Source organism: Trachurus japonicus, chromosome 1 (genome assembly GCF_045865225.1).
Source record: "Trachurus japonicus isolate A0001 chromosome 1, Traja_1.0".
Classification (NCBI taxonomy): domain Eukaryota; kingdom Metazoa; phylum Chordata; class Actinopteri; order Carangiformes; family Carangidae; genus Trachurus; species Trachurus japonicus.
Window position 1 is genome coordinate 14,610,633 of NC_140907.1, and position 19,433 is coordinate 14,630,065.

General features: G+C 42.2%; 1 protein-coding gene across 2 annotated transcripts in view; it reads left to right on the forward strand.

Annotated features, from left to right (window-relative positions):
- Positions 1-19,433, forward strand: part of ntn1a (netrin 1a) — a 58,404-nt gene that overhangs the window by 2,033 nt on the left and 36,938 nt on the right. The window lies entirely within an intron of this gene.

Below are 19,433 nucleotides of genomic sequence, written 5' to 3' on the forward strand. Positions count from 1 at the left end.
TTGTGGCGCGCGTCCACGAGCATAAAACTGGCTTAAAGTCACTATGCAACATGAAAATGCAATCTCAAAGTCCATTTACTGTAGCATGTTGCAGGCCACAATTGAGGCTTTTAAACCACCTCAAACAGGACCACTGAGCCTGATCTCCCTCAGGAACATTTCTCATAGCTCGACCTCGCCGCTGCACTAAAGCAATGCCTTTTCATTTATTTGGAGAATTCTGTAACAAACCCACCGCAGTGGTAACTGGACACAGATTTTATTGTAATATCACACAATTATTTTCCACATCAAAGTCAATAATGAAACAAGTATCTAAGTGCCGGTTTTTGTGGTTAAGTATTAAGATGTAGATTTATCATTATTATTAATTTTATGATTGTTACATACAAGTACAAATTATTACAATTTATTACCATACTCTACGATATAATTATTAACGTGCTTTGATGGTTGGACATAATAAAAATACAAACTAACTCCTGGAATTCTTAACCACGTTTTATAAATTAAAAAAAATAATGGATAGTGCAAATTCCTGCAATTTGGATAATGTATTTCTGAAATTATTCACTTTCAATGAAAAACAAGCTAACAAAAAAGATACTACAGTATAGGCGTTTACTAGAGCTATCAAGAAAACAGGTGTTGCACAAAATCTCTGATCACATCTGTCTCCTTATTTTTTCCATTTGCTGCAGGTCTTTGCAGGGAGACAGGCTCTATATTGTTTGACAGTCAGGACACATGTCAGCCACTTTGACACGTAGCAGCTGTTTAAAAGGTTTTTGTTTGCTGGTGCTGCCTGTTTCTAAAGCTCTGAGACTTTTTGACTGGCAGATGAGAATGTGTTGCTAAATCAACAGAAGCAGTTTTGGGGAAATATCTACATACTATTCTGCATGGCTCTCGAGAGGCTTACAATGTGCGAAAGAAAGCAATAGAACTATATGTATAAAACCTGATCCCCTCTCTATATTATATTCAATCAAATTAGATCTTAAATGTGTGGAATTAAATACATTTTTTATGCTTGTAGCATTTTTTTTAAACAATTCAAAAAGCTTTAGAGAGAGAAAGGAAAGGAAGATTTAAAGTAATTTGTGTATTTGAAAGCAAGGATAAAACCGCCCATCCTCCCTCCATGTCTGCGTTATGTTTAAGAATCTCCAGCAATAGAATAATTAATCACTGATGAATGTGCTACTAGAAAAAAAGACATAGTTTTGGCTCAACTCTTGAACTCATAAATGAATTGTTTCCTTCAACCAGTATCTTTGACACTTCAACTTTGCATATATACGTCTAACATCGGAGCCACAAAAGCCTGTCGCTTACTGCATCTATCATGTTGGCAGCAAGGTGTTTAGTTTTCATGACTTCATAGCTTATGGAAGTGTGTGTGTGTGTGTGTGTGTGTGTGTGTGTGTGTGTGTGTGTGTGTGTGTGTGTGTGTGTGTGTGTGTGTGCAGCACTAAAGCACAAAGAGGAAATCATTGGAAGGGGTTGCTTTAGATGGATGAGTGTGTACAGTGGGGTACAGTTTACAGTTTTTGCGATCAGATTGACATGTGAGAGTGTGTTGTTTCACCCCACCCTCATGGCAGCACTGTGAATCTCACTGAACCCTCATAAGGACGCATTTATCACGATAGTGAGTCTGTGCACTGGCACTACATGAGCTGAAAACCAGCAAGAAAGAAAAAGTCACAAAATACAAATAGATCTGTCTCTGTTTTTGTTTTGAAGTGCACTTTCCTAATTACTTCCTCTGGATCTTAAAGGACACATGTGCTCCTTACAGTGAACCTCAATCCATTTGAGTTATTGACTGCAGAAAAGGGCGAGCATCTAATGCACTGAGTTCAATATTCAGCACCAAGGGCACAACAGAGACCTGTTTCATTCTCCGTGTCAAGGTGTTAATCTAAATTTGCAGCAAAGGTCGAAGGAGCTGTTGTTTTACCTCTGAAGAAATTATGAATGCACCATGCCTGAATCTGAATATTCCTCCTGCAGTCTTTAGAGGCTAAGTGATGAGCTCCTGCACAGAAATCTCAACTCCCACAGCGAGGAAGGTGACATTGTTTCACCTAATTACTGTACAAAGAGAAAGAGCCACAGTCAGAGACTTCTCTCCATGCAAATCAGCCATAAACATAATTCTTATCCTTCCAGTCACCCAGTTTCAGGTCTGTGCGAGTTTCCTGGACGTGTTGGGTGAAAGCAAAAGAGGTGAAAGTGTCTTGAATAATTCAGGAAGATTAGAAAGACAGCTTGAAGGCATGCAGAATGAGAGGACCGGCAGTGCATCGGAGAGAGAAGCCGGGACAGGGAGGGAGGGGCTGGAGATGGAGCAGGACGACAATAGTGAAAATGAAAGAGACGGACGAAAGCTTGAGGGAAAAAAAATAAAGAGCAAATAATGGGGCAGCAGAGTGACATTTCCATGGCCTGTGCGCCAGCAGAGCATTTTGACAATTGTTTCCTTTTTTTTCCAGGCACCACTTATTGGGCCAGTGGGAATATAAAAGCTGCTGAGGGAGGAAGAAACTTTTGCTTCCACTTAGAAATTCAGAGTTCATTGATACTGTAACATATCAGTAACTTGGAAGAGATTAAAACTCTTCCCAACCTCGCTGCTGTTATTCCACAGTGCCTATTTTTACACAAGGAGTCCAGTATTAGCATTACTCATTAAAAAAAAGAGAAGAAAAAAAAGACCTGCTGCTTGTTTCGGCTCATTATATCACCAGCAGTGAGCACAACGTAGACTCAAACGCTCCCAGGTGCTCCTCAGAGGCATCTGACTGACAGGAGCAAACATGCTGCACAGAAAAGTTGACACGGTTGATTTGATACCCATTAAAATAATTGAGTTTTAAAGCCACAACCACTTGCATAAAGAAAAAAATATTTTAAAAGAGTCTTCATGCCTTGTGATATGTGGGTGTGTTCCCAACTTGAAACCGTCAGGGGTAAAAATTCCTTTGTCAAAAAAAAAAAAAAGTAGAGTAGGTTCAAACTGTTGAGAAAATGTGAATAATAACTCAAACAAAATGTTCAAGCAAACATATGTAAGCACTTAAAAGCAGCTGTGCCCATACTGTGGTTTGGTGGTGTGTTTTTCTTATTTTCGCGGCTTACTGCCCAAACCTTAATGAAGGTTCAGATAATACCAGAGCGACTGAAGTGGAGTTTGATAGCAGCAACAATCTAAAAGAAAAAACGTTGTTGCCAACCACTGAGCATCAGCTCTCGACCATTTTATGAAGACAAAGAAACAGACAATTCGGCTTGCAGAAACAGCAGTTCATTATGAAAATATCAACATGAAAAAGTAAAGACTATTGATAACTGGCAGTGTTACAATATTTACCCTTTGAGATCAATGTTGCTTTCTGAGTTTCTGAGTTTTGAGGTGTCTACAGTCATCCTGCACGTATAGCTGATAATGACAAGTTTTCTCACCAGTCAGACATGCATTGCTCCACCTCTGTATGTGTAAGTGATGCTTTTATTTTAAAATGCATTAAGACAGTTGGAAAACAGAGATGTTCTCCAGCCATAGGTTCGTCAGTTGTCTTCCTGCTGTCACGTTCGGTTGGTACTTTTCAGGCATGACTGGAGTTCTGGTTAATGTTTGAGCTGCTCACTGTGCACCTTTATAAACCGGCATCCTTCATCTTCAAACGCGCCGGCAGGATGCATTGTTAGTCCTGGTCACAGCAAACAAAACTGGGAATAAACTGACTGAGTATCTTTGCACTTTGTACTGTCTCACTACGTATTCCTCACCTTCACTTCTTGAGTCAGCACACAGCCTCTTTCTAACCGACATGCACGCATCTGTGGGCACATGCACACAAACACACGCGCACACTGATTCCTTCAGGTCTTTAGCCGCAAGTTCAAGCAGGGGGGAATGGCCTTTCTCTCACTTCAAGAACCTCTTTTTTACTGAACTCTTATCAGTGTTTATGACTCATTCAGTGAACCGCTGCAAAAATAAGTCGCACATGGTCCAGACAAGCGGCTCACCCTGCTGTTTTACATTCTGAGAGCTGTTACGTCTTTTAAACAGACAGAAACATCGACATAGAACCAGCTCATGCAGTGAGAAAGAGTGATGCAGCTGTGACCAAGAACTCAAAAAAGAAAGAAAGAAGATATCATACATATGAAAAGGCGGTAGTAATGAAACACTTTATGCAAAAATGTTTTGTTTATTTCTGCAAGTTTTTACTGAAATGCTCACATGGTCCAGTGCTCCTGCTGTGCCATGAATTTTGAGTTTTGTGAGTGTGTGCTATGTAGTTGCATTTGAAATGGAAAGCATAGGAAGTTTGAGGGTTGCCTTTTGGTCAGCATTGGCAGCTGTTAAGAGCTGTTACAGTGTTAGAGTCCAGACACAATCATACTGTTCATACTGTTGGGGCTGTGGCACAGTTCATGAACTGTACATCTGCAGATAATTAAAAAAAAATGCAGTTGATTTTGATCTATTGATGAACCTTCAAAGATGAAGAAAAGAGCTTTAGCTCTGTCTGATAATGGATATTCTTCATTCTGGTGTCAGCTGACATCAGGCAGGTCACCCAAGACATAAAAATGTATGATACGTATGTATGATTTTTTTGTGAATTGACTCAAAGTAGATTAAATATTTCTTGAATCATCCTTTAGTGTGACGAAGTCTGTAGGCCATGCGTCACAGGACAGAAAAGTGGGCCTGTTTTGGTTTTATCAAACTATTTGCACCAAACTATAATGATTTAATAAAACTATTACAGTCTGAGCTGCTATTCTGAGCATTTCCTCAGCCAGGTGCCATGCAATCGCAGCAGAAGTGAGCTCATTCACACTCACAATAACTTAGGCTCAAATGGAGGCAATGTATGTGACAAATAATGCAGATAGCGTTGAGTATGTCGAAGCATGGGATATCTTGAAGCTATTAATGTCAGTGTTTGGCAGCAGTCCCTTTCTGAGCTGGAATTTTGGAGCTAGTTGTTGCTTGTCATGAGGCCTGTTCAAGAAGCAATTCAATTTTCATGGAATTCCAGTTTTGCACAGATAATAGATTGTGACAGGCCTTTGAAGAGTGGAAATGAGTTTATATATCGAAAAAATGTCTGAGGATAAAATGGAGATAAGATGGCCAGGCAGCACACAAAATGTTATTGTCCATGTCTGTGTTGGTACTTAAGAGAAATACAAGCCACGCTGCCGCCATTCATAAAACTAAAAATTGAATCTGTAACTGTGGTTTACTATCACTATCCGCATGTCCAGTATTAGTCTCAAGTGGAACAAGGTCATTTTCATCTCAATCCGTTTTACTGCCTTCGACTAAGCTCAGGTCGCGTTGGGTGATGGAATGTGTTCAGTTGTCAGAAAAGACAAAAATCCGCTCTGAAATTTCACAGCCTCTGTGTCTGTTGTTCGATTCAGGGTCCTTTGGGCAAACGGAGCATTTCTGCGGCCGTGGTTTTGTTTCATTGCTTTGGCTACAACATATAATGCAACACAGATCCAGCTCACAGTGTGAGTCCACGTTTTTAGCCAGCGACTGGGTGCTTGTGTGAGTGTGTGCACGCAGGTCTCAGCGTCAGCGCACATGCTCGCAGCAGAAATGGAACCTCGACCTTGTTTTTTTTTTTTGGGAGAAATGGTTTGGTAGGAGGCCATACTGCTTTACTCTGCTGGCTTCTGGCCAGCGCTCACTTCCTCTTGTCACCCTCGCTGGTACTTGAACTCACCGTGGACAGAGGCTGCTGTATCACAAAGTCCAGCGAGATCATCATTGTTGTAATTACAGTATCATCCTCCTGTTTCTCATGATCAGTTATTGCTGCTGTATACCTGTGGGTGCAAACATACTCTGTGTGTGTGTGTGACATTTAAAGTGTTTCCACCCAATCTGGGGCATACTCTTTCAGCAGATGGTGATAATTGGTCCGACTGATCAGACCCAAGCTGATTCTCTTCCTCTCTCTGTCCTTTAAGCACAGCACATCTCTTATTCAGCTAGTGGTAGTAGCTCATATTCACATACACATATTTTTACGCTGTCAGGCATTTTCTCAAGAGAGAAATCTGGGCGTATACTGCACCCAGCCACTAAGGATTTTTCAGCAATCTGATTAATCGTTTTCAAACCACAGACATGAAGTAAGCATTCTTTACAGCGATGACAGCTGTTTCATTATTTTCATTGGAAGACGTGCTTCTTTGACGGCACAGAGAGGTCGACCACAGCCGGTCACCTTAGGCACAAAAAAGTTCAATGCATTGCAAAACAGCCAAGACAGTGTTCGAACATGACTCGGACGCCTCCCAAACATCTGCAAAAGTGTGACACACACACACACACACACACACACACACACGTATACAAGCACACACACACACACACACACACACACGTATACAAGCACACCACTCAACAAGATGTTTGATTCCCCCAGTGACAGATAGCTCGTCTCAGTCTGTGTTGATACCTGTCTCTGTGTTTGTGTGTGTACTTGTGCATGAGTGCTCAATGTGTCTTTGTTCTCCAGCAGTTAGGCCTCGTTATTATACAATGTATTTATTTTTTCTGCGTGTGCGTGAGAGAGAGAGATTGTGCAACTATATGTGTGTCTCCTAATCGACGTTGCCTACCAGTGGGTGTTTACACAAACAGTAATTCGGTCCAAGATGTGAGCATCTATACAGCGCCTGGGGAGACATCTGTTAATGAATTAATTGGTGACTTGATGCTGCAGTGAAGGCTCGTCTTAGCTGAGGGAGGATCTCTGTGTGTGCTGTGGGTTTGGCATCAACAGTGACGGATGAGTGTGTGTGTCTATGTGTGTGTGAAAGAGAAAGAAAGACAGAGAGAGAGAGAGAGAGAGAGAGAGAGAGAGGTGTTTGTAATGGAAAGGTTTGGTTTGAGTGGGTACCAGATGATTAGGGGTAATTAAAGCCCACGCCAGACAACATCAGCATATGTTCACACATTAGACATTAAGACACTCCAGCGCCTCACTCATCAGCTCTATGAATCACAGCCGGCCTGCCTGTTTCTCGTACACATGAGGCACCGGCGAGTGAAAACCCTGTCACACAGGAGGTGAGGGAGCCTAATGAGACGGGACACAGTGTGCCCCAGTTTACTAGAACTGAACAGGAGAAAATATTGTGACAGTGTGGTTAAGCTCCTGTCAGGTTTGTGTGATTTCCTTGGATTTTCTTGGGGGGGGGTCGGGCGCGGGGGGGGTTGGTATGTGATGAAAAGTCATAGATACAACAGCTGGACTCAATCTGTGCAGATTTACCCGCTGTTGCAATAAATGTGAGAGTGATAAAGAACACTTAACTTTACGGCACATAGCTGACACTTTATTCCCAGAGGAATCATTTGGAAAATTCTAATATTGTCCTACGTTTAAGACACAAAGGACAATTTTACAATCTGCAATTTTAGAGAGAAATAGACTTTTGCTCTTTTATGCCTTTTTTCCCTGCACGAAAAAGAGCCCGTCTCAAAAACTCACTCCTATCAAACCTCACACCCCCAGATTTTACATTTTTAGTCTCGAAGAATGCAGACACTGACTCATGTGACATCACTTGAGGAAATTTATCAGACTTTACGCAGCTTCCCCTCTGGAGCCACAGACGGCTCCATACAACTTTGTGTGTATGTGCACTAGTATTCCTATAAACAGACTTTGATTTGTAAAATTGGTGGAGATCCCCTCTACGCCCACCACCAGTATATGCACAAGCTAGCGTCACTCATTCATGCAGTCATCAGATCTGAAACACGCTGTTAGCACGATCATTGAGTCATTGCTATCGTAAACAGAGAGTGGTCTCTCTTGTTAACAGGGAGTCATAAAGGGACCAGTAAACAGGGTAGGAAAACACTGTGTGCGTGCACATGTGAGTGTGAGTGAAAGAGAACGAGACAGAGCGAGTGAGAGAAAGAGAGTGCATGATTCTGTGTGTGTGTGTGTGAGAGAGAGAGATGATGTATATGCAAGGAATTGGCACACTGTGGAGCCAAAAACCGGTGAGTATGTGTGCATGCGTATGTGAGACCTGATCCTGAGGCCCAGGCCAGTGGTGCTGTAGAGGATCAGGGCTGATGACCTCAGCACCTCTGTGTGGCAGCAGGTTACTGCACGGTTACCGAGAGGAGGGTGAGTGTTTGCAGCCAAAGCAAATACGCGAGTTGGAGGCTACGACAGAGAGAGAGAGAGAGCAAGCAAGTAGGCAAAGAATGTCATTCTGCTGCACTGTGCCCTGGACTCTGTCTTGCAGTGATTACGTCATGCGATATTAATGAGATTAACAGTAAAATATTTACGTTTTGCGTTTCTTTGCATCCCGTGCTTTCAGGCAGGAAAAACACACTGCAACAAAACACTGAAGTTGGTGCAGCATCTGTTGTTATTACATTATGCTACAATTACACCGGCCTGTTCACACTTAAAAATGAAAGCCTTGGCAAAGCTTGTTACAACTATCCCAGAATCTCCCTGTAGCTGATAGGGCTGCAATTGCACCAACAGCAACAATAAAAAACAGATACTTGCTTATTTGTGTGTGTGTGTGTGTGTGTGAGTGAGTGAGAGAGACACACAAAAAAAGAAGAGAAGGCTTTTGTATTTGTAGCTGCTCAGTCTTTGATTCAAGGTGAAAGTCCTGGCAAAAACCTCTCTACTAAAAGTCACACTACCCGCCGACAGGACCACCTAGCATGAGCGTGAGCACATCGGGCGCAAAGCAGGGGTCCTTAACACTCACAGCTACAGACGATTAATGGCGGGATGAAGTTACACCCCTACGCAGCAGCCTGTTGTGTAGATCAGAGCGCCCCCCTCTGTTCTTGTAGCACACTGCTGTCGCCATCGGCGTCAACTGCAGCCAGCTGGAACCTTTATCCTAACAGAAAAGTGTCTGCGGTGGTTGATAAAGCTGTAAATATTTATACTCCAGATACAGATAAAGTTGCAGACACAATGTTACTGTTTACTCATCGTGGATAGAACTGCACTTGTACAGGTTAATCTGCTCCACGGCGCTACCACTGATTTTTTCCCCCCTGCACCTCATCTGCACAATCTTTGTCTTGCTTTCTCTCTCACACACACAAATACACACATATTCATACTCACATAGACACAGAGTCGAAGCAAGCACCTGTGACAGATCAAGCAGAGTCAAACAATTTCATTTTGCGTCAAACATGCTCACATAGTGCCAGAAGAAAAAAAAAAACCTTCACTAGAATTCCACTTGTCTGTGTGTGTCTGTATGTGTGTGTGTGTGTGTGTGTGTGTGTGTGTGTGTGTGTGTTGAATAGCTGACGGTGATTTATCACCAATGTCTTTGTCTTTCCCATATAAGTCATGGCAAATACTGTGTGTGTGTGTATTACAGCCAGCAGGTCACCGTTTGTAGCACCCGGTCGTCATGGATGCCATCAAGTCACAGTTGTGTGTGTGTGTGTGTTTGAGCGTGTGTGTGTGTGTGTGCGTTTGTGTGTGTTTGAGCGTGTGTGTGCGTGTGTGTGTGGGCCTGTGATTGTCTATATAACCAACAGTAATACAGGCAGCCAAGAGTCATACATCAGTTCTTCATCTTTGTTCTCTCCCAGCCTGTTGGACCAAACAAGTCGTTAAATAAAGAAGCTGCAATCACAGGCAGCAGGTTGACACGGTTGCACAAAGAGATCTCAGTCAGCAGAGGTCAGCACAAAGTAGACAGATTTACAATAATCTTGAGTACAGGATACTCTGAGCTCTGTCTGGTTGATGTGTAAGAGTCCTAGTTAAAAGTTAACAAGTCCACAACTAAATCAGTTTCAACAGTAATGAATGAGTTTGCAGTCAGGTCTTAGCTGTTGGAAGAAGAATGAGATGGATTCGATTTTTTTTAATGAGGATAGAAATAAAACCAATGTGAGATGTAGTTCTCTATTTAATGCACCCACATATTATCTGGCAGTAGCCAACTGAAAGCATATTTTTTCTTCCAGAAAATACTGAAAACGTGATATCTGGCAACAGTGTGCCGCAATCTCAGTCTGTATTTGAGATGATGGAGAAAGGAAGGAAAGGAACAGCGAAGAAGTGACCTGTGTGTATATTTGTTTGGATGTGTGAAGTGGAATGCAGACTTTTGGGAGGGTACTTAGGGGAAAGTTTGCGGGGTCATCTCAATTTGCCAGGGGTGATCCCAGGTTAATCCATCACTCATTAGCTCTCACAGATAAGATGCATTAGTGGGGTGAAGGGCTGCAAGTCCGCGCTTTCTCTCTCTCCCCTCGCTCTCCCTCTGTGCCTCTCCTTCTTTGCCACACAAGAATACAAAATGTTCTCCCACGAAATGGAGAGCATCTGATGGAATAAAGAAGCGCGCCCAACACTTCTTTTATTAACCCCTTCCCTTGCTGCCTCTGCTCTCCCCGGGACAATACAGCCAATTAATTAGGCTCCATGTCCAGCTGAGAGCAGAGAGAGGAGCTCAGAAAGCACTGGCCTCAGCTGATTTAGCTCCTCTGTAGAGAGCCCATTACAGGGAAAGGCTATAGGGGCGAAATGCTGATTGAGACACAGAGGGAGAGAGTGAAGAAGGATGTGTAAAAGAAAACAAGACTAGGTCAAAACCTAGTATACGGCCGGGCAGTGTTGGAGGCTATTTACACTCTGCCTAGTGCCGGCCTGCCTCAACCCTTGAGCTGTTTGCTCTTCTCCTTCTCCCAGCCCTCACCTACACAGTTTTTTTTTTGATACAGTAAAGCTGCTCTCATTCACATGTTTTTTTCTTTTCTTATATTGTATATATATTATCATATTCCTGTCAGGACATGTGCAAAATGGTGACTGAAACTTGGCTCAGCAAGACTACAATTTAAATTCTAAACTGCTGTCTGCTGCTGTTAAAATCTTGACCTAATAGCTTTGTTGTCTGATAAAACCACGAAACAAAGTTAAAAACAAAGGCTGCATTGTGGCTGCATTTCATTGTGTAATGATCATTCAGAGAAAGTTAAGAGACAGAATATGAGTTTTTTTAAACAAACCAAACTTTGTCCTCTTAAACTGGACCAACAGAAAAGTTTTTATGTTGTGGGTTAATTCAGAAGGGGGCTCCATTTTCTTTCTGCTATGCTTCATCTCTGAAGGAGTCTTTTTTCTGTCCACAGTGTAGTTCTCAGACCCTTACAGTTTTGAGATTATGGGTAGCCTTCTATTGGAACAAGGTGGATGCTGCTATACTTGTCTTATCCACATTCCTGGGTTAAATTTGTAATATAACATTGTATTCTTGTATCTTTGTGTGACAGAGCACATCAGACTTGATTGGTTACACTGGAAACACTGCAGACTGTATCCCACCAGGTGAACCTGCTTGCACTTCATTTTGAAAGAGCAATGGGCAAAGAGGAATAAGTCATGTGGCAGTCAGTCCGTCAGTCATCCATGTTTACAATTGCAGGTTATTGCTGCTGTGGTCCAGTCGAAAAAGATGAGGAGAGATGGAGACAGAGACCGGCTCTTGACTCAGTGTGCTACTAGTAGTTGCTAATTAATTAGCTAATACTGCTGCTGCTGGGGCTGGGGTTGGAGGATGAAGGCTGCCTACTGTGGTAATGTGTGTGTGCGTGCGTGTGTGTGTGTTTCTCTGTGTGTAGCAGCGGCTCCTCAGCAGCTGTGGGGACCCCCTCCTTGAGTGGAATAAGTCATCATGTTCCCGAGCTGAGTCCCCACTCTGCTTCTAATAACAAAAGGCCCCTGTCACTAGAGGATGACAAAGCAAACAAATGGGCCTAATTATGGGGGATATATAAGGAAATTGAGTCATTAATGGTAATATTTTTGTTATGCGATGATAGTTGGTGGTGAAAATTCATTTCCAAAAAGAGACGCCTCTGTGTTTTCTCTGAAGCTAAGGCTTGGACTTGTGTGACACAGGGATAAAAACTTGGCCCCAGTCTTCCATCCTCTCTGTCCATCTCTCTTGCTCTCTAACCTCAAGAGACGCGATCAGATATTGAACTGATTATGTACCAGGTCTCTGTAGATATCCAGATCTGACGATAAAAAAACAACAAAAAAACACAGAGAATACATTTCACCTTCTTCCCTTCGCCCCTCGAGATCCCCGCCCTTGTTTTGGTTGTATTTTTCTTCTCCTATTTTCTCCTGTGCACCCAGGACAGGTCTTTGGCCGGAGATGAAAGTTGAGGTGGAGCATGAGGGATATTCAGTGTTAGATGTTTCTTTTGTCTCTTGAAGTCTCTGAGGAGGACAGAAAAATTGGGGTGAAGAGAGTGGTAGATGGAAAGAGGAATGGTAGCACTGCTGCTCTGCCTCACCCCTGTCCAGGTCTGACAGAGCGCTGGGGGAAGCAACAGTAGCCAGCACAGACTCTGCCCTTAGCAATTTGTGGTTCAATAGACATTTTCTATCGAAGCTCACTTTGGGACTTGATATTCATATGGACTGTAGTTCTAATAAGGACAGTCATTTGCAGTCTGTGAGCATTTAACTGCTGAGTAGCTGTTGACATCTCAGTACATTTGCTTCTAATGCAGAGTCACTTTTACTATTAATGTCAGTATTTTGAACCAAGGAAAATAGCAGACATAACTGATTTATTGAAAAAAAAAATCTTTGATAGCAACTTGCAGTGGAAGTGAAATTTACCATAAATTTAATATAGGTATTAGTAATTTTTTTGCCATGTGTTTTCTGGAGTAAATTTGACAAAAAAAATGTCACCCCAGTTGCTCTTTGTATCACAGTCTTCAGCAGATCACTGGACCATACTGTAAGTCTTAAAAGTGCTGCATCCATCTACTGATGATGTGTGATATGACTGACAACCACAAGGCCAGAGAGAGAGTAAAGTGAACCGTTAGTTCACCCTGCTGTCAATAATTTTAAAAAAAAATTAAAAATGGAGGCAAACAATAAAGCAGTTTCTCCCTGATCCAAGAATAATTTTGTTATATACTACAGAATAGAATGGTTGGGAGCTGCTTTGCCAGGTTGACACTTAAGAGAAAAATAAAGCTCACTTCAGTTCCTCTTTAAAGCCAGTGGCCTTTGTCCTGCCTCCATTGACAGCCACTGTTTCATTATCCAGGAACACCGAGCAGCACAGCTTCCACCCCTAGAAAGAGAGGACAGTATTGGGTTTCTGTGAGGGGTTTTCATAGCAGTGGGCGGGAAAATTAAATTAACTGAGAGCCCCAATAACAAACAAGGTCAATGAGAAAATAAAGAATGAAGCGATCACAAACAAAGATAGAGAGAAAAAAGAAACACAAGAGCGGGATTTAAGGAAAAGAATAACACTCTCTAGTGTTTGGGTTGCAGCCTTGGTCGGTGACCTCATCGGAAATGACACCTCTCGTTCCAACACGGAGGATTTCATATTTTAGACGCAACAGTGTAGATTACAGTACAGTGGTCAAGTTGTGAGTGTGTTGACAGGAGGGTATGTGCACAGATGGGAAAGTAGATATTTGAAACAAGTGTTTTTTTTCCCCAAGAAATGTCCAGCCATAAAATATGTTTTAAATCCTGACAATGTGATCCAGTCAATCCATATCAAATGTTGGGGAACAGCCCTCTGCTGGGGTTTCACTGCTCCATAAATCAGCTGCAAGGTGTTAAGACAAAAAAAAAAAAACTGCACCAAGTGGCCAAAGTATTTTCTGAAGTCGTTTTCATTAGATTAAGTTTAAGTGGCCTATTTGATAATTATAGTCAATTTTCCTGGCCCAGGGTAGGGCAATCATCCTGTAGCTGAGAGCCAGTCTCACGCCAGAGCAAATATAAAGCAATATCTACAGAATCAGTAACACATGGGGGGTAATATTATTCCTGACATAAATTATACAACCACTTACATTTCACTGGAAAACACAGAGGGTCATCCGCTAGAGCTACAATAGTCGTAGTATTTGGGTGGAAAACTGTGAGAGCTGAGCCTCTTTTCAAACATCACCTTTACACTGATAATCTGTGGGGTTTTTTCTTTCTTTTTAATATTCCTCCTCCTCCTCCTGTCTCTGAGAATTATGTCCATATTGGACAGTTATGCGCCTCACCAAAAAATGTGTTTGATGTAAATGCAGAAAGTTGTGTGGCCTGTTTGTAGCAGAGAGTACGGTAGTGAGCGTGAGTGTGAGCCTAAGTTGTTTGTATATGACTAAACTGGAACAGCAAATATGTTTTGTAGAAAACTTTGTGAACAGATTGCGTTTCCCATTTACATAATGAGGGGATGTTGGCAAGTCACGCAACGGTGATTCTGAACAAAAATGTTCACAGACAACACACTTATGTTCTGCCAAAATATTCAATATACAGCATTTTATGCTTATGTTTAGCCTCTAAAGTGGCACTCAAAAATGCTACACAATGTCTGACACAAAAAATAATCACATTTTTTATATACTCACCAAAATATCATTGAATGCCAGATGTGATCTTTGGATATCCCTGCACTTCAGTCAGTGATCCATGTGATCAGCTGCACCTAAAGTTATGTGTGTGGCAAATTGTAACTGCTGCTGCCTCCTAAAACTAAGTGTGAACTTTTGGCCTGTAGCCTTGTCTGAATAAATCCTCATTTGAAATGAGACGAGACAAATAAAGACACGTTCTCCTCCTCCTTGGTTTAATCTTCTCTGTGAGAGAGCGCATCAATAAATCCTCAGCTCATTTCCCTCCCTGAGAGACGAGTGCTGCTGTCGTTTGATTCAGAGAGTGCTGCTAACCTTTTGTTTGCCTTCCTCTCCACAAAGATAAGACCTTTTTTTGTTCTTTCTTTCTAAGTTTCAACTTGCACTTGTTATTATCTGAAGAATAATAACCGCTGCCTCTTGTCAGGTTATTATTGCAGCAAAACTGTGCTTTTATTGCAAAACGTAGAGTTTATCCTCAGTGTGTGTCAGCCGTTTGCTTGCTCTGGCAAAGACCAGTCCCTCCGTCACTAATTGCCTTCTACCGATGTCTAAATTACAATGAGGTTTTGGGTTTCGGGATCAGAGGGGTCTCTTTTCCTCCACCTCCACTTCCCCAACTGTATCCTTCCTGCCTGAGTCAGAAGTGTCACATTTGGTTACAGAAGATATGAAGCGCTGCAATTTTTTGCTAGAAAACAGTTTCCTCTAGAAAAAAAAAAACAAAAAAAAGAAAAACCAGAAGGGCTACTGTTCCAACGCTGCAATTAGAGCAGTGGAGCAGTGAACGTAACTGTGTGTGTGTGTGTACTCGGTGTGTATTCATGCCAGAGCGTATGCACGAGGGCCTAATTCGTGCTGAGCAGTAGGCACTATGCCACAGCAGAGGAGTGCAGTAAATGTGGTTCTGGAGCCAGTACAGTAAAAACATCTCGGCTCCATCAGTGTCAGAAACAATCTGCATGGACTAAAGCAGCTGCCACACTGAACCCTGTCCGCTGGTACTACTGCTGCATGGCATTTACACTGAACTGCTCTGAACAGCCCTTCTGAAACTTGTTGTCACACACTGATTCACTGAAGTCGACAAAGATAAAAATGATAAAACAACAACAAAGTATCAACACGTAATATGTAATGTATTTGGACGGGATATTGTTTTATTTATTTAGAATATTAAATGCAGGTTTTACTGCACAGTATGTAGATCATTACTGTCTAGAATTTCAAATACATCAATAAATCATTTCTCTATAATATTTACAGATAGAGCTAAAGAGACAGGGAAATGCTTTAATTGAAATGATGAAAAATGAGCAGAATTAGGGTTATAATGCTTTTTTTGTCAGTAAATAAGTCAGTCAGTTGTGATGTATGCACTTCAATTCAATGTTTGTATATTTAACAACTTAACAACATTGTCTTTAGATATCTGCTGATATACTGTATATGGTGTGTATAAAAGAAAACCTTATCTCTTCAGTAATGCCACCTGTTCAATATACTATGGTTGTTGTAAGAAAGCAGAGCTCCACTCTTGTTTGCTACCAGAAACTGCTGTTACAACACCTAATTCTTGGCCTTCTGTACATTCTGCCATTGGTCATTATGTCATTTCTGTGGCTGTTGTACAGCTAAATGAACAGTAATTTACATTATTAATTTAAGGGCACTGATGCTCGACAGTTCACCTCTTACTGCATCATTCTCCTGACAGTGCTGGATTATGACTCACGATAGCCGAGCCTGAAATACAGAACTTCTTTTCAGAGCCCAAAGACAACATGTTCCATAAAAAGTGATGCATATGCATGCACACACTCTTGCCACATTTTGATCCTTTTGATCCTCTCCCTCTCTTTGAAATGTGTTTCATTATTTGGCCTCTTTGTTCCTCTGCACTTTCTGAACTAAACATGCTCTCACTTTCCCCGTAGTTTCCTACGGCAAACGTGTTTATAATAATCTCATGATTAAAGTTTGTCAGGCGGGATCATAACAGATTATGATCAATTTACAGAATTGCCAATTATTGCTAATGACTCAACATTAATCATATCCTGCAGCATGTAGGTAACAGTTGAGTTCATCTCGTCACTCACTGTTATTCCCTGTCCATCACAGTTATTACTCATGCTGTTCCTGATCCAATAATTTGCACAGGGCATCTTGTTCATTGGGTCTGTATCCTTTATATCTCCACCACAGCCTTAGCAAAGTCAGTTTCTTTGTGAGCTCATCTCTCCACATGCAGCTCCACTCTCTCCTGCACTCTTCCAAGAAAAACACCTGAGCTGTGTCAGAAGCAATGCCCGCTGCTGGCTTCACACTCCATTTGTGACCTAAAGCGTCTAAAGGCGTTTAAAGAACATGAGTGGAGAAAAACAGGGTGATTCCTCCCTGACCTCACACCCTCAAAGGTACAGGCTCCACACTGAGGGGTTTGAGGAGTGCAGGACATTGAGGAATTCAGGTTAAAGGTTAAGATTGTGCAGTTTTTCAGATGGTTGTGAGCTGAGGACAGTGTAAGGAGGAGGGGAAAATGAATAGAGGACAATAAATGTGTCACAGAAGTGAAGGAGCTGTGCTGTGGGGTTTCAGATTTATGGCTTCCAGCAGCTTCCTGCTCACTCCCTCCTCTGGAAAGGAGACTTGACTTGGTGGCAAGAAGTCAAAAATGTACAGTGCACACATGCGCACACGCACGCGCACACATACACACACATGCACACGCTGACCTCTTCAGCTACACTTCCCTCATCATTCCCCCCGCATGCTGCTGTCTGCATAAAGTCTGCCTTTAAGGCCAGATGCAGTAAAGAAGTGTGATATGCACCAAGGCGATTAGTAACTTCAGGTTCTGCTTTATCTTGGCTGAGACAGTTTAGGATCTGTGTGATTGCACACTGACAATCCAGCCTCGCTGTCTGTTTACATTCTGGCTTATACTGTTATCTGTAGATGGATAATCACGACCTGCTCCTGAAGTGCACAATAACTTTTATTCATCCGTGGAAAGCTGTATACTGTGGGTGTATGAGATCCATCCTGGGAGCTGCACAATACATTTTTTCCTCCTACTGGAGGAGTTGCAGTGTTAAATACCCTTGTACATTCCCCCAGTACATTTTAAATTAAAATCATCCCCTGCTTTTCATTTGCATGTGAGTAGGTCAGTGTCTGATTTCAGCCAGCTTGTGTGTGTTAAAAGCCCTTTGTGTTACAACTGGAAGCGCACGCGTGCAAAACCACTACCACTACTACGCTGACACTAAAAACACAATGAACTACTGCAGTCACAATGATCAGACAGGGATGTTGAGATGATTTTTTTTGTTTTTTTTATTGCAACCTGGTCTTGAGCCAAACCTGTCCCCTGACAGTGCTATTAGTGACTGACAGGTTGTAAAACAGCCACAAAAGGACACATAGTGGGATTTTGATTCATTGTGAGGAGGGTCACATGCAGAGGGATGTAGAGCAGAGAGAGGAGCAGTGTCTTTTTTATGGAAAAAAAAAACTAAAAAAGAACAATCTAGTTGAGATTTATGTCTTTTCCGTTCCATCTCACCACTCCCCCATTCCCCTTTGTCACCAGATCAACTTGTGTTTCAGATAATTCTCCTCTTTTCTCCTCTCCTCTCGCTGTTTTCATGGCTAATAAAGTTTATGGAGAAATTTGTCTCAACGGTCAGAGTACCACTCACTAATGACATCTGCAGCAAGGATGGCCCAGTTTTCCCTAGAGGAAAATGGAGTGGAGGAGGTGGAGGAGGAGGGTCATGGCCCATTATGGAGGAGTGGTAACTTGGTAATGGGGACTTGGAAAAGGAATGTATGGGGTGTGCATGAAGGTCAAAGGTTTCCCACCTGCTTAGCATGGTCATGGTGCTGTGGTTGCTAATGAGCCTGCAATAAAATAGTGCAGAGCTTAAATTTAGCATTTACAGCCCGGTGAGGTTAGTATCTAGATTTCTAGGACAAGGCAGTTTCATCTGCTGCTGAAGATCATGCAATTCAATCGAAAGCAGAACAATGACCGAGCTTACTTCGTGGTGAAAGTTTTGTCAACTGCATCTTCAAGGGTTAGTGCAGGGTGCAGCTGAGCCGGAGGAATTTCCAGGTTTCAATAATTTCTATCAGATCGTAGACACTTGTAAGAAAAAAGTATCGCCTCACGCAAAGTGGGAGAAGTAACCATGGATGTTCACACAGAAGAAAGAAATCCAAGTGAGCGTTATCTCATCGCCAATCCAGGACTCATCTGCTTACCGTCAAGACTGAGTCAGTCCAATATGGAAACACTTACCAGAGAAAGGTAGGGAGTGCCTTCTCCCGCAGGGCTCCTCTTCACATACTGTAGGTAAAAAAAAGTCTTTTGGGGGAAAAAAAGGCAAGCAAGAAAGAAAATGATGAGCCATTATGATTGCTGATGAAGATATGCAGTGCCCTTTCTTTGTCTTTGTCTGAATCACAAATGAGGAAACACTGTCTCTTCCAGCCTGAAGGGCCAAATTTACTCATCTAATCTTCTAATCATCTAATCTTCAAACACTGTTTATTTTCTCAGCTCACAGCCGCCAATCAGTGTTGGCAAACTGCATTCTGCTAAAATACGCTGGGTTTAAAATCTTTAGTTAACTTTGCTGGAACAGAGTGATTGCCTTAATTGCAGAGGCTGTGGGATTAGTATGAATCACAGCTATGGAGGAGCGTGAGTTAGCTCAGTGTAAGCTCTGCCTCATTGTCTCGCGCTGACAGCACCGGCCCATCCCTGCCAGCCTCAGGGCCAGCAACGCGCAAGACGACCTGCCAGAAGTTTTGTGAAACCCAAAACACTACGAATCTCCTAGTCCCATAGTAACCAAACTCACTGGGTAAATAGACTGGAGGTGATGTTTGACATGAGCGGGGAGAGCCCTTGTTTAGGGAAGATTTGGAGATCTGTCTCGAGTGT